Source organism: Phacochoerus africanus, chromosome 9 (genome assembly GCF_016906955.1).
Source record: "Phacochoerus africanus isolate WHEZ1 chromosome 9, ROS_Pafr_v1, whole genome shotgun sequence".
Classification (NCBI taxonomy): Eukaryota; Metazoa; Chordata; class Mammalia; order Artiodactyla; family Suidae; genus Phacochoerus; species Phacochoerus africanus.
Genome location: NC_062552.1, coordinates 21,339,705 through 21,361,186, shown reverse-complemented (window position 1 = coordinate 21,361,186; position 21,482 = coordinate 21,339,705). Strand labels below are relative to the sequence as shown.

Here is a 21,482-nt window from a genome sequence, read left to right as displayed (position 1 = left end):
ATTGCACCCCTGAAGAGAAGCTGCAGTCTGAAGAGAAGTTTTAGCTTTCAGTTCTTTTCAGACATCTTCTGAATGGCTGTGTGGAGAAAAAGCCAATTGTGCAGGATCAGTCAACAGACAAACTTGACCCAGAAGTCTTTAGAGCCTTGACACTGGCAGATCAGAGATATGGTAAAATTACTTGTGCTGAAGCAGTTCCAGATCCTCCTAAACAAGGAGTTTAAAGTTTGTCTCAAAACTCAGAAAATAATGAAAAGACTGTATCTCTGGGAGATTTAACCCAAATGAGGAGGAAATAAGTATGGCTTATAGAAAAAATGCGCTAATGTAATAAGCTTAGAAGAAGTCAGGTTGCAAAGTAAAAGTAGGAAACATGAGTTTTCCTTCTCCTTCTTTAGGCACAGAGTAAATCCTAGGTAATTTTATTTTCTATCATTGCATAAACTTTGTTACAATAATAAAAAGGGGAAAAATCAGCTGGAATCTCATTTCCATAATACATTAAGTATATTTTCTGTGTTTCTTTCCACTCCCTGCTTAGATAAATGCATACTTTTTACTCATTTATAATTATAGAATAGTCATAATAATTATTTCAAATGTTTTCATTCTATCAAAAGCATTTTATATGTTTCATAATTACTTTAATAGAGGTGGACTATTCCCTCAAGATGCTATTTCAATACTCTGTAAATTTTATTTATTTTTATGGCATATTTAGGTTGTTGGGAATTTTTATATTTTAGTGCTTTCTGCAAGGATCATCTTTTAACCTGTGAAGTATTTTTGGTTTTTTAAAATGATTGTTTTGTAAAAAATGATTCTCTTATAACGAATTGTTAAGAGTTATTACTGCAATGAAATGCTGAACAGGTCTGTGATATGAGGGGCCAAATTACTTTCCAAAAAGGATATAACATTTTATACTACATGAGCACCTTACTGAGGTAGAGATTCTCCTTGATATTTTCATCTTCCTTTTTGTAGCTTGGCATGCCACCTCCTAGTGTTTCTTTGCCCAGATATCCTGTGTCCGCATGCTTTCCTCTCTGTTCCTGCCCCCAACAGCATCCAGATAACTGTTACCTGCAATCCATTCAGATAATAGAGATGGGAATCCCTTTCTCTGACTTTTAGGAACTGGGAATTATATCTGTCCTTTTCCTTCCTTTTATAGCTCTCTTTGGAGAGAAAGTAGGGGCCACATCTGTTTTTCTGAGGGACTTGTTGGTCATTAGTTTGTCTTCAGGACTCCATGTTCTTCTGACATCTCTGTCTTCCCAGGATTCTCCTTTCCTCCAAAATGGAGCCCAAAGGAGAGGCTGGCTACCATGTTTCTGACTACAGGACACCAGGCAAATGTGAGTTTGTTCCTTTCAGAGATGTCATTCCAGTGTTCAGAGCATTAACAACATTTTATTCTCTAACCTTAAAATTTATGTTCCTATATGTATAATTCTGAAATCAAATCTTAAGTTATTTGACTTATTGTGGTAAATGGTAGGTTCTGTAGGAAAAGTTCCGTCTCAATGATACCATCACCTCTTCAAGTAGTAATTACCTACTACTTCAAGTCATTCATACATTTATCCATCCATTAAACCTTTTCTGTTAGGTTAATGTTGCTACATAACAAATCACCACACTTTTGGCAGCTAAAAACAACACCCATTTATTGTCTCACATTTTTTAGGTCAGAAGTCAGAGCAGGTTTCAACCAGGTTCTGGGTTCAGGATTTTAAAAATTTTTTGGTCTTTTTGCCTTTTCTAGGGCCACTCCCTTGGCATTTGGAGGTTCCCAGGCTAGGGGTCTAATCGGAGCTGTAGCTGCTGTCCTGAGCCCGAGCCACAGCAACGCAGGATCCGAGCTGTTTCTGCGACCCACACCACAGCTCACGCAACACCGGATCCTCAACCCACTGAGCAAAGCCAGGGATCAAACCTGTAACCTCATGGTTCCTAGTCAGATTCGTTAACCACTGTGGCATGACGGGAACTCCTGTGTTCAGTGTTTAATACAGGTTGAAATCAAGATGTCAGCTGGTACCACAATCTCATCTGAAGCTTGAGATCCTCCTCCAAGCTTGCTTGCTTGCTTGCTTGCTTGCTTGCTTGCTTTCTCTTTCCTTATTACAGGGAACAGGAGACAAATTTATCCAGATAGATACACATACAAAGTTTTAGTCAGCTGGGGCTGCCATAACAAAATACTCAAGACTCAGTTGTTGAAACAACAACAACTGATTTTTTCACAGTTCTGGAGACTGGGACTAAGTTTATTTAGTTTGATGGCAGAACTCAGTTCCTTATGTGTAAGAGTGAGGTCCCATTTTCTTCCTGGCTATTGGCTGGATGTTGTCCTCAGCAACTAGAGGCTGTACTTTATTCCTAGTCACATGGCCCTTTCATTGTGTGGCAATTGCTTCTTCAAAGCAAGAATGAGAATCTATCCAGTCTGCTCCCCATAGACTCTTCTGTAATGTAACGTAATCAAGGGAATGGCTGCCCCATTTAGAGTCACAGAAACTACTCACACTTAAAGAGAGGAGATTGTACAGAGTTAATACAACAGGAGTGGGAATCTTTGGAGACATCTTAGAATTCTGCCTACCATGCATTTATGGAAGACTTAATAATTAAAGCAGTATTTATTAAGTATCCACTACATGTTTTCTTGGAAATATTAGAGAAGAAGTGGAATTTTCACCTTTACAGAAAGTGGCATCTGAAATGAGAAGTCAAACATAAAAGTATACCATGGTAGCTGTCTTAGGTGGTAAATAATTAGTATTTTTGAAAGAAGTGGTGCAGAGAGAAAGTGCTCCAGGAATTCTGAGATGGAAGATATGTATATGGACTGCCAGGGATTGGGGAACATTTCAAAGGATAGATGAAATTTGTATTTAGACATGAAGGATGCATAGAATTTGAAAAACCTCAGAATTTTGAGAAACACAATGATAGAGACTGCTTTTCTCCCAATATTTATATCCCTTTTCTTCCTCACTAAGAGAACCCCTGAATTTTAGCTAGCCATGTATCCAGCAATAATAAAGGCAATGTTTTTTTTTTTTTGCTTTTTTTGCTCCTGAGTGTTCCATGTGACTAACTTCTAGTCAATGGGATATATGCACAAGTGTCAGGTGAAAGCTTCTGGGAAACTTTTTGAAGAAATGGCTGATATTTGCCCTTCTTTATCCCTTTGGTCCTCCTGTCAAAGTTATACATGAGGTCAAGTTTATACATGATGGACCAACAAGATAGAAAACTGGCTCCCTTACACTTTGGAATGCTATAGCAGCCTTCACCACCTACCTAGACTTGTGTATGGTCCATGGTTATAAAACCTTACTGTGTGCAAAACAGTGTCACCTTGAGATTGTAGGGAACAGATTGGGAGAGTGTAGATGGCTGCAATGAGGAAAGAATGCCAGCCATGCAATTAGTCAGGAGACTCAACATAATTTAGGCACAAAGACCTGAATTTTATTCTTAGATTCCTTCCCATAGGGATTATACGTATGCATGCTTCAAGTGGACTAGGGATTGAGTGAAAGAGAGCTTTCCTACCAAATAAAAAGAAACCCTGCAAATTTCTAAACTAATTTGCCAGCTATCTTCAAGCTTGAAACTTAGGTGGTCCTACACAGCATAAGCAGATGTAGCATATCCCACCGTGGTTTACCACATTCCCCAGAATCCCCCAACAAAAGCCAGATAGCTGAAGACGACATTGTTCTGCACAGTGGAGTTTTCAGATCACAAAGCTTAGTTTCATGTTTTACCACATAATTTTATACTATTCAGGAACTCTGGTACTTTCATTTAAAGAAATGTTTACTCAGACTGGACTTTCCTAATTCTGGTATTAAAGAGCCAGCAGGAGGTGATATTCTCACTTGACTGTAAAAAGTAAAATAAGTGTCCAAAAATATCTGAGCCATTGGTTTGTCTCCAGCTTTCCAGTATTCTCTTTGCTATCCCTCTATCCCCCACCCCCAACTATTTCCCTACAAAGTGAATGACAATTTTTATTTTTTGTCTGGTCCATCTGTCTAATTTCTGATGATGTGTCTCACCAGATCACCTCCCTCACATTTTGAATTATGTGTTTAGATTGATGTGGCCCCCTTTCCTATGTATACCTTTTTTCCCTCCCCATTCCTCTGTGCTGTTTATTCAAAGACATATTTCAGTGTGTAAAAGCCTATGTATCTCTGGATATATTTTCACAATATCACTTCATCTTCACCAGTTTCTGTCACTCAGCACAAGAGAGATGTGTTTAAAAATTTTTCTTTCAGGCTGGGAAAATAATCTGGAGACCAGAAAGTCTATTGAAAAGCAGGATGTTTCTGCATAAGACAAGCTTGGGGGCAATAATGAAAAGAACCACCAAAGATAGTCCTTGGAACTTAAACTTGGGAGAAAATGGGGAATGTAAAAAGTAGGTTGGAGAGCCAAGAGGGAGACCAGCAGAATATGGGATCAAATGTCCATTGCTAGCAAGAAAATACTCAACAAAGAGAGGGACCAGGCAAGAGAAAATTTGTAGGAATATTTCTTATTACACAACAAAAAATTCATGTAGGAAAGAAACCATATAAATGTGACATGACTAAAGATATTTTTAAACAGAATTCGGAACTAATGAAACAAAATATACAGTGTGGAAAAAAATACAAATGTAAAGAATGTAGGAAAACTTTCAGTTACTATTCTTAATAATTATCCAAAGATTCACCCTTCATTAGTTCATTTTGGAGAGAAATCTTCTGAATGTAATAATTGAATATCTTCAGTGAGAAATTTAACCTTTTCTCAGCATCAGAAAATCCACAGTGGAGATAAACTCTTCATGTGCAGTGCCTGTGTGAAAACTTTCAGCAGTTCTTCTTTTGGAGGTCCCATTGTGGCTTAGCAGGTTAAGAACCTGGCTAGTATCTATGAAGATGTGGGTTTGATCTCTGGCACCCCTTAGTGGGTTAAGGATCCAGCGTTGCCATGAGCTATGGTTTAGGTCACAGACATGGCTCAGATCCCACATTGCTGTTGCTGTGGCTATGATGTAGGCCAACAGCTGCAGGTCCAATTCGACCCCTGGCCCAGGAACTTCCACATGCCACAGATGAGGCCTTAAAAGAAAAAAAAAAAAGAAAAAAAAAAAAAGGAGTTCCCGTCATAGCAAAGTGGTTAAAGAATATGCCGCGGGAGCGGCCCAAGAAATAGCAACAACAACAACAACAAGACAAAAAAAAAAATGTGAGAGAGACTTCAGCTAGAGTTCACACCTTACCATACATCAAGTAATACAACACCAGAGAGAAGTTTTAGAAGTGTAATGAATGTGGGAAGGCCTTTAGCCAGAGTGCAAATCCTGCCAAGCATCATAAAACTCATATTGGAGAGAGATTCTATAAATGTAGCCAGTGTGGGAAAGCCTTCAGCTGGAGTTCACACTGTTACCACCTATCAGATAGTCCATACTGGAGAGAAACCCTATGAATGTGGTGGATGTGGCAAAGTCTTTAGCTAGAGTGCAAGTCTCACCAAACATCAGAATGCTCACTGGAGAAAGACTCTGAATGTAGTCAGTGTGAAAAGCCTTCAGCCAAAGTACAATTCTTTAGAGCTTATGCCAACTCACACTGTCTAGGAATTCTGTGAATGTGATGAGTCCTAATGACTTCTGGTAAATTTCAGTCATCATCAGAAACCAAAGATTTCATTGATAACATAAGAAAAGTTTAAATAAGACTTGACATTTCATGAAAGGTGAGAAAGCTTATGTTGTGAGCAAGAGACCACTAAATAAATGTTGTAAGATACTTGAGGACAGGTATTGTTCTGATATTCCTTCACAGCTTTTTACTAGGGCTTTGTAAAGACTCTGTAGTAAGTGCTTGTATCATTTATACATTTTGGCCAGATTTGATGTATTCTTCCACAGAAGCTTTCTTAGACTTTAAAAAATGGGAATGCCCCAACTGGAAATGGAATAGCCCAAATAAAATTGAGAACATGTCTTTAATTAAGAAGAGCATCTCAGGAGTTCCTGTTGTGGCACAGTGGTTAACGAATCTGACTAGGAACCATGAGGTTGCGGGTTCGATCCTTGCCCTTGCTCAGTGGGTTAATGATCCGGCATTGCCATGAGCTGTGGTGTAGGTTGCAGACGTGGTAGGCTGGCAGCTACAGCTCCGATTAGACCCCTAGCCTGGGACCCTCCCATATGCCACGGGAACAGCCCAAGAAATGGCAAAAAGACAAAAAAAAAAAAAGAGCATCTCAAATTCTATATTTCTAAGTTCTATTCATAAAAGTCAGGAATGCCTGTATTATATGGGTTTTCTCATCCATAACAGAGACAATACCAGAGGACCCACGGAAGCAAGAGGATACCTTTTAAATAATCCCTTTAACAGAGCAATTCCATCACTATGCTTCTCTTTATGTTCTCATCCCTAACTCCTCAAGATTTTATCTAAGGGGAAAGATATGGGAAGAGGATGATTTTCAAGATTTATTCATAAAAATAAATTTCTACAGGATGTAGGCATGTACTCTTTGAATTCTATCTTCTCTCCTTTGAACATACCAGTGAACAAGTAGAAGGTTAGGAAAGGCAAAATACACTATGTCTCTAGGCCTGTTTCTTATTACTTGGCACTTGGTTTACAAAGCATCATGTTGTTTTTAAGCGATTGGGCCTTAGGTAAAAAGGTAAGATGATAGTAAATCTGAGTTCCCTTGAAATACCTATAACATAGAAGAATAGAACCAGAAATCACCTAAAAATGGTAGAACTGGAAGATTTGGTTTACTTCTTGCTGTTACTTCACAGGTAAATTCACAGAATTTCTCTGCTTCCTCCTTAAAATTCATCTCTATTTAGTTTTAGCTGACCATTAATCTGTGTAAGTTCAAATACAACTTAAAATATATTCTAAATTGTATGGCACTGCGATAATTATAATACAGCCAAACATTGACAACAGAAATAGCGGCAATATACAAAAATGATTTCTCTAAATCTTTAGGCCAATATTCAGTGATAATAAATACAAGCCAAACCTCAATTAACTTAAATTTAATCTATCTGTAGTGGGTTAATGACATTGTGGTTATTTTAGTATAGTTCTAATAACTGGTATTTTGGGCAGTTTGAGTATATAAAAGTCAATAATGCCATTTTCTTTTGAAAAATCAGTTAACAACTGCCAAGAGACATAACTTCAAATAAAGTACTATATAAATTTTTCATTATAGGACTTATGATTCAACTGTATTTTTTGACTTGATTACTGTAGCTTTTTAATATTGTCTGAGGTCTGAGAGAGTTATGCCTCCTGCTTGTTCCCTCCCCACCCCCCCTCAGGATTGCTTTGGCAATTCTGGGTCTTTTATGCTTCCATGTAAATTTTAGCATTATCTGTTCTAATTCTGTGAGAAATGTCCTGGTTAATTTGACAGGGATTGCATTGAATCTGTAGATTGCTTTGAGTAGTATGGCCATTTTAACGATATTAATTCTTCCAGTCCAGGAGCATGGAATACCTGTCCATTTCTTTGAATCCTCTTTAATTTCCTTGATTAATGGTTTATAGTTCTCAGAGAAACTTTCTGTAGGGAGTGATCTCTCTTATCACTTGAGAGATGGTTACTCAAGTGTATACATTTGTCAAGTCATTTTACCTGTATACTTAAAAATTATACATCAACAAATATTTGAAAAAATTTCATTTAAAGGGAATTTCTATTATTTCTCTTTCAGATATTTTTTTTTCTTTAAAACATATAACATTCTTTAGAAGTTTGTAAAGCTAGACCTTTATTTGGATTTGCAAATCTACAGGATCCAGATTTATGTTCAGCAGCATCCATTTCTTTTTTGGTCTGCACACACATTGTATGCACATATATATACATATTTCCAGTTCTTGCTGCAGCATTAAAGGTCATAAAATTTAATCATGCCTGTTTTATTTTGACAGTGATTTTCTAATTTTTCCAGGTAGGATTGCTTGTATTTTTATTTTGCTTTATTTTGAATACTCATGGAAGTTTTTACTGAGGTCCTAGATAATTAATTCTGAGTTCCATTTAACTCTCCCTTAACTATTCCCAATTTCCTTGAGATGCTCCTTGTGTCATTTGTCAAGCTGTGTACTTAGCAACATTACATTACTAAATCATTTAACCTTCACAACCACCTTAGGAACCACTAGGGAACAATCTCCAAGATTTACTGTGGGAGAACACCATACCCTGTGAGCCTCAAATTCTGTCCATTCTTAATCAAAATCTATGAGAGGCATGATTAGATACAAGAATCAGTAAATGTAGAGAGCCAGTCCCCTAAATCTACTGATGTTCCTCAGGCTTATCCATTTAGGAAGGAACTGAAGAGCCTAAGACATTTTAAGTGATGCAAACACAACAGCCCTTTTTCAACACCAGGCACTGTACTTTTCTGTGCATTGCTAACTTGTGTGTCTCAGTACTAGCTGCCTTAACTTTCATCACCGTTAGAATGAACAAGAAACACTGTAAATCAGCTATACTTTAATTTAAAAAAACAAAAAAAATGTTTAAAGAAAGAATGAACAACAAACATCAAGGCCATACATTACCAACAGATGGCACCTGGTATATTTTCTATTTTAAATATGAGGGTCCTGGATCTCAGAGATACCATCTTTGATATACAGAAGTCTATACAAAATCTGGCAAATGAGCTAGAGTGTACACACAAATATACACATCCAAAAAATACCACAATGAGGAAGAGTAGGAAAAGAACTCGACTGATCATATAAGGACCATCGTGACCATGGTTTTGTCATTTGCTATTTACAAATTATTCACGTGAACCTCTATCACCTCGGAGATGTCACGTAAATCTGGACCATACTGGGAAAACCCCAGGATACAGCTGCTCTCCTGTGGCCGTGCCCATTTCTGCCCAGTTAGGATCACAGGATCAAGTAACATCTTGGGCATGTTTCTTAGTATTTGGAAAGCAGTTGGGCAGAAAACACAGCAATTAGCAATATGAGCTCTTGTAGCCAAACCACGTGCGTGACCTTGGGTGAGTTATTTAGCCTCTCTGAACCTATTTCTTCATCTGTAAAATGAGATTAATAATAACTACCTCAATCATTCATTAGAAAATCACTTGAGGGAGTTCCCGTCCTAGCGCAGTGGAAATGAATCCGACTAGGAACCGAGGTTGCGGTTTGATCCCTGGCCTCGCTCAGTGGGTTAAGGATTTGGTGTTGCCGTGAGCTGTAGTGTAGGTTGCAGATGTGGATCAGATCTGATGTTGCTGTGGCTGTGGCATAGGCCGGCAGCTGTAACTCAGATTGGACCCATAGCCTGGGTCCACAAGTGCGGCCCTAAAAAGAAAAAAAAAATCATTTGATTATAATGTTCCCATCTGTGAGCTTCTGTTTTGAAGTAAAATGTGTCAAAACATCTGATAAAGACTACCAAGGATAAACCTATAGTCCAACAAAATTGGATTTATTCACTTGCTACAAGGTAGAGTATCATCAGCAGAGCCATAGGGCATCTCTCAAAGGATGGACCAGGGTTATTGTAGGGTTTTAAGGAAGGGTATGATTTAGGTAGGATTGAATGAAGCAGCATTTTGATAAGACTCACTACAAGGCCAATTTGGCTTTGGGGTTTTTGTTGTTGTTTTTGTTTGTGTTTGTTTTTGCTTTTTAGGGCTGCACCTGCAGCACCTGGAGGTTCCCAGGCTAGGGGTGGAATCGGAGCTATAGTTTGCCTGCCTACGACACAGCCACAGCCGCAACCACATCAGATGCGATCCCTGTCTGCGACCTACACCACAGCTCACGGAAAAGCCAAATCCTTACCCCACTGAGCAAGACCAGGGATTGAACCTGAATCCTCATGGATGCTAATCAGTTTCCGTAAACACTGAGCCACAACGGGAACCCCCCAATTTGGATTTTTAAATGAACTCAGGGACCTCTTTCATTAGAAATCTCAAAGTTATGATGTCGTTTCTGAAAATGCTGTATCTGAAGTTCTGCAGCTGGTTTGGAAATAGAGATTGTTTTTCTGTCAGAGAGAGCTCTGATCTTCCAGGTAAGAGGGAGATGTTCATTTTACCTTACAGAATGTCAAATAGTTTGACAATCTATGATTTTAGCAAACCATATTTCTCAGTATTTTTTTAAAGTGGAGTAGCAAGGCAAAGATATGGGTGTCATAGTTTAAAAAGTAGTATTTTAAAAGGATCATTATGACACTACAGCTGCAGTATGAATTTGGGGAAACGTAGGCTGGCTTTATCAGTGTCATCTAAGTCTGGTTAATGGCAGGGCTGATTTTTGCTTTTTTAGATGAGAGCATACATATAAAGTACTTATAATAAGAGTGCCTGGTAAACAGGATGTGCTTAATAATCATTGGCTATGGTTATTATAAAATGAGACTAATTTTCGTGTGATACTGTGATTTTTTTTTTGTCTTTTTTGTTGTTGTTGTTGTTGCTATTTCTTGGGCCGCTCCCGCGGCATATGGAGGTTCCCAGGCTGGGGGTTGAATCGGAGCTGTAGCCACTGGCCTACGCCAGAGCCACAGCAACGCGGGATCCGAGCCGCGTCTGCAACCTACACCACAGCTCACGGCAACGCCGGATCGTTAACCCACTGAGCAAGGGCAGGGACCGAACCCGCAACCTCATGGTTCCTAGTCGGATTCGTTAACCACTGCGCCACGACGGGAACTCCGGTGTTTTTTTTTTTTTTTTTTTTTTTTTAATAGGTAGTTTAAGTCGTAAAAAAGATAATAGGAACCTGCCTTTGTCCTTTGGTTACTTAGAAAAAAGTCAGTGCTGTAATATAGAACTTTGCTGCATGCAAATTATTCACGTAAACCTCTGTCACAGCGGAGATGTCAGGTAAATTTGGACGATACTGGGAAAACCCCGGGATGCCGCTGCTGTCCTGTGGCCACGCCTATTTCTACCCAATTAGGATCACAGGGGGCGGATCCAGGCACACCCCTGCGGGTGAATCCGATCAGCCGCACAAGTTCCTGGAAAATGTAGTCTGCAGGGGGAGAACTGGTTCAGCAAAGGCTAGAGGCGCGCAGGCGTAGTTCTGGGACCCGGGAGCCCTTTGTCCTGGCTCCCAGGAGTGCGCTGAGAATCTGAGGTTCCCCTAGCTCCTGGCAAGTGGGTCAGGCCTTGCAGGTTCTAAAGCTTAGCAGGGGTGGACCTTATTCTTAAAGAAGGACGGGGCTGTGGGTAGGGGACAGAGGTTCACCTTTTTACCTGCCCCTGTCTCTACCACCGAAGGGCGCTTGGGGAAACCAGGACGCTCCCTCCAGGCCATCTGTGGCTCCGCGTGAGCTCGAGGCCGTGCAGGATCGGGGATTCTAGAGCCACGGAGTTGGGGCAGCTTTTGCGCATAAGAACTTGGCACTAACGCGATTATCCTGAGAGTGATGGCAGCTGGCGGGCCCTGGTAATAAAATACGAGGCCCAGCCTGGCCTCCAAATGGCAGAAACGTGGGTGTGCAAGGAGGGGCAGAGGCGATTTTCTAAGAGCCACAAACTGGATAAGGGGACACCCCCAACCCGGACCAAGGACTCGTCTGGTGGAGGCCCAGGGTCACTAAGGAAACACAACCGGCAGTAGTACAGGGAACAGCCTTTGTGATGTCACAGCAGCCAGAACACAGCAAGGTGGAAGTGACGACATTGCAATAAGAGAGAGGTAAGAAATAGACAAGATCGAATGTGAGAGTGATCTGAAGACTGAATTTGAGGAAAGATCACTTTCCTTTTCTTCATCTTGAAGGGTGAGAGGAGAACACAGGGGAAGGAGCATTATGTGAGAAGATGGGAAGAAAGCTTCCGGGCCTGTATGGTGAGGTCGGTTTGAGACAATGTTTGAAGCCTCGATCACCTCGAGTGACCCCATTTTTCCGTATCAGCCTTTTACCCATAATAGTGTAGCTTGGAAACGGCCTGATTTAGTTTTATCCCATTACCTGTAAGATCCTTAATACAGAGCCGAATGAATATGTGAATCCAATGTGTTAAAAACCGGATTATGAACCCAATACAAATTTCAGCACAGTTCTTCAGTTCAGCAAACATTGTCAAGCACCTACCATATGCTAGGTACAGTGTTGGTATGAGGGATGTAAAGATGGATAAAGCTTGATTCCTGCCTCGGGAGTGTAAAGGGAAATACACTCAAAAAGGTAATTTCATTACTGGTAGTAAGTACTAGGATAGAGACTAAGTTATTGCTCTTGCTCTCTGGAACCTGCTTTGGCCATGCATAGGGTTCATGTGGGACTGAGGCCACAATGTCTGTGGCCTTTCATGGGATGGCACATAGAATAATAAAAGAAGCAAGCACATTATGAACAAATCAGATAGAGATAAAGGCACTTTTTTGGCCATGTCCACGGCACATGGAAGTTCCCAGCTGCAGCAACACTGGATCCTTAGCCCACTGCACTACAATGGGAACTCCAGAAAGGACTTTTAATACATTTTTGAAAAGGAGTGGTGAGAATGGACATCCTGGCCTTGTACCTGAGCTTAGTGGAGAAGCTGAAAATTTCTCAAGTATGATGTTAGCTGGAGATTTTTTAAAAATAGTTTTATAAAGTTGACAAAGTTCCCCTCTATTCTTAGTTTATTGAGAGTTTTTAATCATAAATGGTTGTTGAATTTTCTTCAAATGCTTTTTCTGCATCTATTGATGTGATCATATAGATTCTCTTTTCTAGGCCTTAAAATTTTTTTTTTGTTATACTTGATTTACTTTTTTAGGCTGTTGATATAATAGATGACATTAATTGAAATTAGCCTTGCATACCTCGTATAAACCCCACTTATTTGTGGTGTATAATTCTTTTTTTTTTTTTTTGTCTTTTTGCCATTTTTCTTGGGCCGCTCTCGAGGCATATGGAGGTTCCTAGGCTAGGGGTTGAATCGGAGCTGTAGCCACTGGCCTACGCCAGAGCCACAGCAACGCAGGATCCGAGCCGAGTCTGCAACCTACACCACAGTTCACGGCAACGCCGGATCGTTAACCCACTGAGCAAGGGCGGGGACTGAACCCGCAACCTCATGGTTCTTAGTCGGATTCGTTAACCATTGCGCCACAACGGGAACTCCTATAATTATTTTCATATATTTTTAGATTCAATTTATTAATATTTTGTTGAGAATTTTTACATCTATGTTCATAAGAAATACTGGTCTGTAATAATTTTTTCTTTTTCTTTTTTGCCTTTTCTAGGGCTGCTGCCTGCGGCACATAGAGGTTCCCAGGCTAGGGGTCCATTCGGAGCTGTTGCTGCCAGCCTACACCAGAGCCACAGCAACGCCAGATCCAAGCCACGTCTGGAACCCACACCACAGCTCACGGCAATGCCGGATCCTTGACCCACTGAGCAAGGCCAGGGATCGAACCCTCAACCTCATGGTTCCTAGTCAGATTTGTTAACCACTGCGCCACGATGGGAACTCCTGTAATTTTTTTTTCTTATAAATGTCTTTATTAGGTTCTGGTGGTATGGTAATGCTGACATAATAGAATGAGGAAGTATTCCCTTTGCTTCTAAGCTCTGAAAGAGTTTTTAGAGAATAGATATAATTTATTTCTTAAATGTTTGGTAGAATTCTCCAGCGATCCCATTTGGGCCTGGTGCTTTCTATTTTGGAAGGTTATTAATTATTTATCCAATTTCATTAAGAGAATGAGGCACATTAAAATTGTTACTTCCTGTGGTAGATTTTGTCTTTAAAGGATTGGTTCATTTCATCTAGGTTATCCAATTTGTGTTGTCACAGTATTCCTTTTTTTTTTAATGTGCATGAAATCTGTAGTAATGTCCCCTCTTTCATTTCTGATGTTAATAATTGGTATCATCTCTCTTTTTTCTTAGTTAGCCTGGCTAGAATCCCACACATTTTGACTGCTCTGTCTGAAATTGATATTGCAATTCCTACTTTTTTTAAATACATGTTAATATGTTCCTCCTGTTTTCTTTTGATACCTGTTAGCATGGTATATTTTTCCATCCATCCATTTATTTATTTATTTATTTAGTCTTTTCTGCCTTTTTAGGGCCATATTGGCGGGATATGGAGGTTCCCAGGCTAGGGGTCCAGTCGGAGCTATAGCTGCTGGCCTACGCCATAGCAACCCAGGATCCCAGCTGTATCCGTGACCTACACCACAGCCCACGGCAACGCTGGATCTTCAACCCTTTGAGCGAGGCCAGGGATCGAACCCACAACCCCATGGTTCCCAGTCGGACTTGCCTCCTGCTGCACCACAATGGAAACTCCCATTTATTTTTGATATGTGTATGTCTTTTAAGGATTTCTTATAGACAATATACCATTGAGTCTTGTTTTTTGATCCACTCTGACAATCTCATTTCATTGGTACATTTAGACCATTGGCATTCAAAGTGATTTTTAATATAGTTGGATTAGTATATACCATATTTGTTACTGTTTTCTATTTCTTGCTCTTGTCCTTTGTTCCTATTTTGTCGTCTACTCTATTCTGCCTTTTATGGTTTTAATTGAGCAATTCATATGATTTTATTTTCTCTTAACGAATCAATTATACTTTTTAAAAAACTTTTAAGTGTTTGTCCTAGAGTTTGCAGTATACATCTACAATTAATCCAAGTCTACTTTTATTTAAAACTGTACCACTTCATGGGTAATATATTTTATAATAAAATAATTCTAATTCTTTCCTCTCATTTCTTGTATCATGGCTGTCATCCATTTACTTATATGTATATATACATACAGAGCTCACACACATGGGATATATATGTAAGCATACATGATCAAATGCAGTATAGCTATTATTATTTTAAATAAATTGTTATCTGTTTAGATCATGTAAGAATGAGAATAGTAAGATTTTATTTTAACTTCACTTAATCCTTCTTTGATGCTCTTTATATACATCCAAGTTTCTGACCTATGTCATTTTCCTCTCTCTAAAGAATTTTTAACATTTCTTACAAGGTTTGGTGGCAAAGTATTTTCTCAATTTTTGTCTGTTATTTCTCTTTCACTTTTGAAGGATAATTCCACAGGGTATAGAATTTTAGGTTGGTGAGTTTTACTCTCAATACTTGAAGATTTCACTCCACTCTCTTCTTGCTTGGTTTCTGATGAGAAGTTGGTTATAATTCCTATTTTTGCTCCTCTCTGTAGAGAGAATTTTTTTTCCTCTGATTTTTTTTACAGATTTTTTCTTTATTTTTGATTTTCTGTAATTCAAAAGTGATATGCCCAGTCATAGGGGGGTTTTGGCACTTATTCTTCTTGATTTTCTCTGGGCTTTTTGGATCTGTGGCTTGGTATCTAACATTAACATGGAATTCTACATCCTTATTGTTTCAGATATTACTTTGCTTTTCTCTTTCTTATATTCACATTATGCACACATTACAGCTTTTGTGGTTGTATTACAGTCCTTGAATATTCTATTCTAGTTTTATTCAGTTATTATGTTTTTTGCTTTTCAGTTTTTGAGGATTCAACTGATATATCATCAATTCCAGATAATGCTGCAATGAACTATTCCATATGTATGAATTTCCCAAAGTAGAATTGTTATATAAAAGATTCTGGGGAGTTCCTGTCATGGCTCAGTGGTTAACAAATCTGACTAGGAACCATGAGATTGTGGGTTTGATCCCTGGCCTTGCTCAGTGGGTTAACGATCTGGTGTTGCTGTGAGCTGCGGTGTAGGTCAAAGACATGGCTCGGATCCCGTGTTGCTGTGGCTCTGGCATAGGCCGGTGGCTACAGTTCCAGTTGGACCCTTAGCCTGGGAACCTCCATATGTCATGGGAGTGGCCCTAGAAAAGGCAAAAAGCCAAAAAAAAAAAAAAAAGGCTGATGAGTTCTGTGATGGAGAATATGCTGACACAATTTTGGAACCAGTGGTAAAGTTGGTGAACTCTCACACCCAGCTGACTGCGCTGGGTCCTGGCTTTGCCACTAACTCACTCTGTAGCCTTGAGAAAATGTCTAATCTCTCTAAGCCAGTATTGATCAACAGGAATATAGTATAAGCCACATGTTTAATTCAGAATTTTCTATGAGTAAATTTCATTTTCCTGACTAAATTTTAGTCATGTTAAAAAGTAATGAAAATCAGATAAAATTAACTTTTAATAATATTTCTATTTAATCCCACTTTTTTTTTTTTTTTTGCTTTTTAGGGCCACACTTGTGGCATATGGAAGTTCCCAGGTTATGAGTTGAATCAGAGCTACAGCTGCTGGCCTACACCACAGCTACAGCTGCATCTGTGATGTATACCACAGCTCATAGCAATGCCAGATCATTAACTCACTGAAGGAGGCTAGAGATAGAACCCACATCTTCATAGATACTAGTTGGATTCGTTTACACTATGCCACAATGGGAATTCCTAATCCCACATTTAAAACATTATTTAAACATGTTATCAATATAAAAAATTGTTAATGAGATATTTTACATTTTTTTTATACTGACTCTTCAAAATGTGGTATGAGTTTTATACTTTCAGCCAACATCAGTTTTGACTAGCCATATTTCTAATATTCAGTAGCCACATGTTGCTAAAGGGTACTCTGTGGGGCAGTACGCTTTGATGTCCCATTTATTCATTCTGAACCTCCCTTGAAACAGGGATTTTGTTATGCACCTCATAGGCTTGTTAGGAGAATTAACTATGTTAATATTATGAGTCAGCTTAGCATAAACTCAATAAATATTAGCTATACAACTAAGGAAGTAATCAGAATTTCCTTCTAAAACATGAAACTCTAGAAACAACATATGTACATATGAGCTAATAGATAAAAAATAAGGGATTGCTTTTAAGTGCTAAAATTAGAAGTGAGGACAGTACAGTAAATACTATGGGAGATCAGGAAAACTAGTGTAATTTGAGTGGGGCTCTACAATATGGCCAATAATTAGATGGGCAAAACAAGGAAAGAAGGGCTTTTTGCATAGGAGAAGCTATAATAAACTAGTTAAAGTGAAAAGTGAAAGTTGAATGTTAGGAATATTAGTCAATAAAAATCTATTTAAGCCCTTATGTTTAAGGCTTGCTTTTTATATGTCAGGATACAAGCATCACACTGAAAACAGGTGTGTGTGTGTGTGTGTGTGTGTGTGTGTGTGTTTGCCTTTTCTAGGGCTGCTCCTACCGCATATGGAGGTTCCCAGGCTAGGGGTCCAATCGGAGCTGTAGTCTCCAGCCTACACCAGAGCCACAGCAACTAGGGATCCAAGCGGCGTCTGCAACCTACACCACAGCTCACCGCACCTACACCACAGTTCACCACAATGCCGGATCCTTAACCTGCTGAGCAAAGCTAGGGATCGAACCCACAACCTCATGGTTCCTAGTCGGATTTGTTAACCACTGTGCCACGATGGGACCTCCTACACATTCTTCTTTTTACTTGATTCAGAACATGGGCCATCAGGCTTCTACATCCCACCCCTTTATTTTTTTTTTAATTAAAAAAAAATTTTTGTCTTTTCTGGGCCACACCCACGGCATATGGAGGTTTCCAGGCTAGGGGTATAATCGGAGCTGTAGCCACCAGCCTATGCCAGGGCCATAGCAATGCGGGATCCGAGCCACATCTGCGGCCTCACAGCAACACCGGATCCTTAAACCACTGAGCAAGGCCAGCAATCAAACCTGCAACCTCATGGTTCCTAGTCAGATTCATTAACCACTGAGCCACAACAGGAACTCCTACATCCCACCCCTTTTGTAGTTGAGCAGGACCTTATGGGTCCTTCGCCAAACAGACCCCCTTCTCAAATATAACAGGAAAGTTCATTTGAAATAAATTTAAATAGCTCTTAATAGCCTTTTAACAGAAAATTATTAAATATTGCTTGAATAGTGTTCTCATAGAAGACTCCCTAAAAGACTCTCTTTGATAACAGTTTTCTTTTCTTAATCCCTACTCAAATTCGTATTTTTCTCTTCTAAGTTCTATAGTTCAGCCTTTTCCCTAATAATCCTTCTCACCTGACAGAATGGCTTCATCCTCTTTGATTATATTATTCTTGAATCAGACCTTTTCACACCACTAGCTTTTTCACTCCATACTCCTTTAGATTACTAAACCTAAACCTATTTATATTCCCAGTATGGCGTGTTCTCAGTATTTTCAATTTCATTATTTTATTTCCAATATACTGGTTTCTTTTCTCCCAGAACTGGACTTATAGTAGATTTGTATTATTATATCTTTTAGATGGGAAGTCTAGACCTAGAGCCACAAAATCAACAATAGAACAGCAGGGCATTTTCAAAGAAGGTTCATTTCAAGGAACAAAGGTGGAAGAATTTACACAGAGAAACTTTATATTGGGAGAAACCTGGAAATCTAGAGGCCAATTTAAGAATTAGCGCATAAACCAGGAGAAAAATTTGGGACAAAATATAGTCACCTACATGAAAATTTCTGCCAAAGAAAGAGCTGTAGAATCTAATGATTTGGAAATAATTGAAAGAGAAATACTTGTTTCAGAGCAGAGTGATTCTATAGAAGAGCATTGCCATGAATGTGGTACACATGGGAAAATGTTCAAACAAAACTCAGATTTAATTATACAAAGTAAATGTGATGGAAAGGAACCTTGTGAATGTAGTGCATGTGAGAAAACCTTCAGAGACCACACTGCCCTCATTCAACATCAAGGAAGTCATACTGGAGAATGACCCTATACATGGAACGAATGTGGAAAGAAATTTAACCAGAGTTTCCATTTAACAAACCATGTGAAAACTCATACTGGAGAAAAGCCCTACAAATGCAATGAATGTGGGAAGGCCTTCAGTTATTGCTCAGTCCTTAATCAACATCAGAGAATTCATAGTGGGGAAAGGCCTTACGAGTGTACTGAATGCAGCAAGGCATTGATTCGTAGCACATACCTTACTCAGCATCGAAGAATTTGCACTGGTGAAAAACCATATAAATGTCTTGAATGTGCAAAGGCTTTTGCCCAAAGCACACATCTTACTTTACTTCAAAGAATTCATACTGGAGAGAAACCTTATGAATGCAATATATGTGGTAAAACCTTTAGTCAGAGTGCACATCTTACACAACATCAAAGAATTCACACAGGAGAAAAGCCCTACAAATGTAATGAATGTGGAAAAGCCTTCAGTGATCACTCAGCTCTTATTCAACATCATATTGTACATACTGGAGAGAAACCTTTTGAATGTAATGACTGTGGTAAAGCTTCCAATTACTGTTCAGACCTCATTCAACATCAGAAAATGAGTACTGGAGAGAAACCATACAAATGCAATGAATGTGGGAATGCCTTCAGTGATTGTTCAGCCCTTATTCAGCGTCAAAGGACTTACACTGGAGAGAAGCCCTATGAATGTAATGAATGTGGGACAGCCTTTGGTAACTACTCAGCTCTTATTCGACATAAAAGAACTCATACTGGTGAGAAGCCATTTGAATGTAAGGAATGTGGGAAAGCCTTCAGCAGAAGTAAATACCTTACTCAACATCAGAGACATCATACAGGAGAGAAGCCATATAATTGTGGAATGTGGGAAAACTTTTACCCAGAGTTCATTCCTTATACAACACATGAGAGTTCATACTGGAGAAAAACCTTACAAATGTAATGAATGCGGAAAAGCTTTTAGTGTTCTGGGCATATTCTGCATAAGAGAACCCACATTGGAGAGAAGCCCTATGAATGTAACGATTGTGGGAAAGCTTTCAGTTTCTGTTCAGCCCTTATTCAGCATAAGAGAATTCATACTGGTGAGAAGCCCTTCAAATGCAATGACTGTGGAAAAGCCTTCAGTGATCAATCGGCACTTATTCAACATCAGAGAACTCTCACTGGAGGGAGATAAACCCTATAAATGTATGTGGAAAAGCCTTCAGTCAGAGTACAAACCTCACAAATCACCAAAAAACTCATACTAGTGAAAAATCTTGTAAGTGTAATGAATGTGGAAAAGTCTTTAGTTACTGATCAGGCCTTATTCAACATCAGATCATTCATACTGGAGAGAAACCTTACAAATGTAATAAATGTGGCAAGGCTTTCAGCAGGAGGACAGACCTTAGAAAACATCAGAAAACTCATACTGAAGAAAAACTACAAATGTAACGGATGTGGGAAAGCCTTTAACCAGACCACAAAAACACGAGAAAATTCATAGTGGAGGAAAGGCAAAAATACATTCTGAGTGTAGAAAAACCTTTAGACAAAACTCCTCATTTGATTAACAAAAACTTTATACTGGAGAGAAATTCTCTGAATGCCTTGGGAGTTTGGCTAGTATGCAGATCCCTCCGAAGGAAACAGAAGAAGGATCATGAAAACTCTTAACTACGTAGAGTGACCTTATAGTTTAGTGGAGAGTACACATTTCTGAGTTTTGGAAGTCATGGATTCTAATCTTGTCTCTCTTACAAAATAGGTCTATTACTTATTTTGGGGTTAGTTGCTCTACCTCTTTAGACCTTAATTTACCCATGTGAAATATTGGAAGCCCTGATTAATTGATTTTTAAGAGCCACATTTATTACATTGCTAATACAGGCTTCTATGGATATGGTTCATAGTGACTTATTCTACATCAAGTGTGTGATTCATAATTTGAGGATATAGTATCACTAAGGATTCAGTGAAGATATAAACCACATGCCTTATATGTTATATGGTGTTTATTACCCTTATATTGGTTCTCCAAAATTCAACATATCATGAATATTGAAGAATATATTGAGATAAAGTAGTATAAATTCTATGAATTATTGCAATAGAAAAGTTGGGATCTTAAGAATATGGTGCTGGATAAAACCTCAGAAAAAAAAAGAATCAAACTGTTGGTACATAAAACTAATTTACCTAGAATTCATCCAAATTTAATCTTGTAACTTGCTCAGCTTTCTCTACTAAATTGAATACTCTTACTATCACTTGGGATATTTGCTTATTATAATGGTTGAATAACAATTGAGAATTGTTACTGAGCTATCCAATTACTCCTAATTTGGAATTTCATATGCCATATTCTTTTAGGTACTTGGCCTGCTTCACAGTCGTATTTTCTGCTCTATCAATCTATTGCTTTTGCAGCCGTGCCTCCCATAATAATAATAATAATAAAGGCCACACATGCAGCATATGGAAGTTCCCAGGCTAGGGGTCAAATCAGAGCTGCAGTTGCTGGCTGCAGCAACACAGGGATTGGAGTTGCATCTGCAGCCTATGCTGCAGCTTATGGCAATGCTGGATGCTTAACCCACTGATCAAGGCCAGGGAAGGAACCCTCATCCTTATGGAAAATGTGTTGGGTTCCTAACCCACTGAGGCATGATGGGAACTCTCTAGAATTGTTATATTTTGGAAACATTTTGTCTATCAT

General features: G+C 38.9%; 1 pseudogene; it reads left to right on the top strand.

The window, feature by feature from the left end:
• LOC125136193 (zinc finger protein 879-like) overlaps window positions 1-21,249 on the top strand; it is a 45,940-nt pseudogene extending 24,691 nt beyond the window's left edge.
• Window positions 21,250-21,482: the final 233 nt, after the last annotated feature.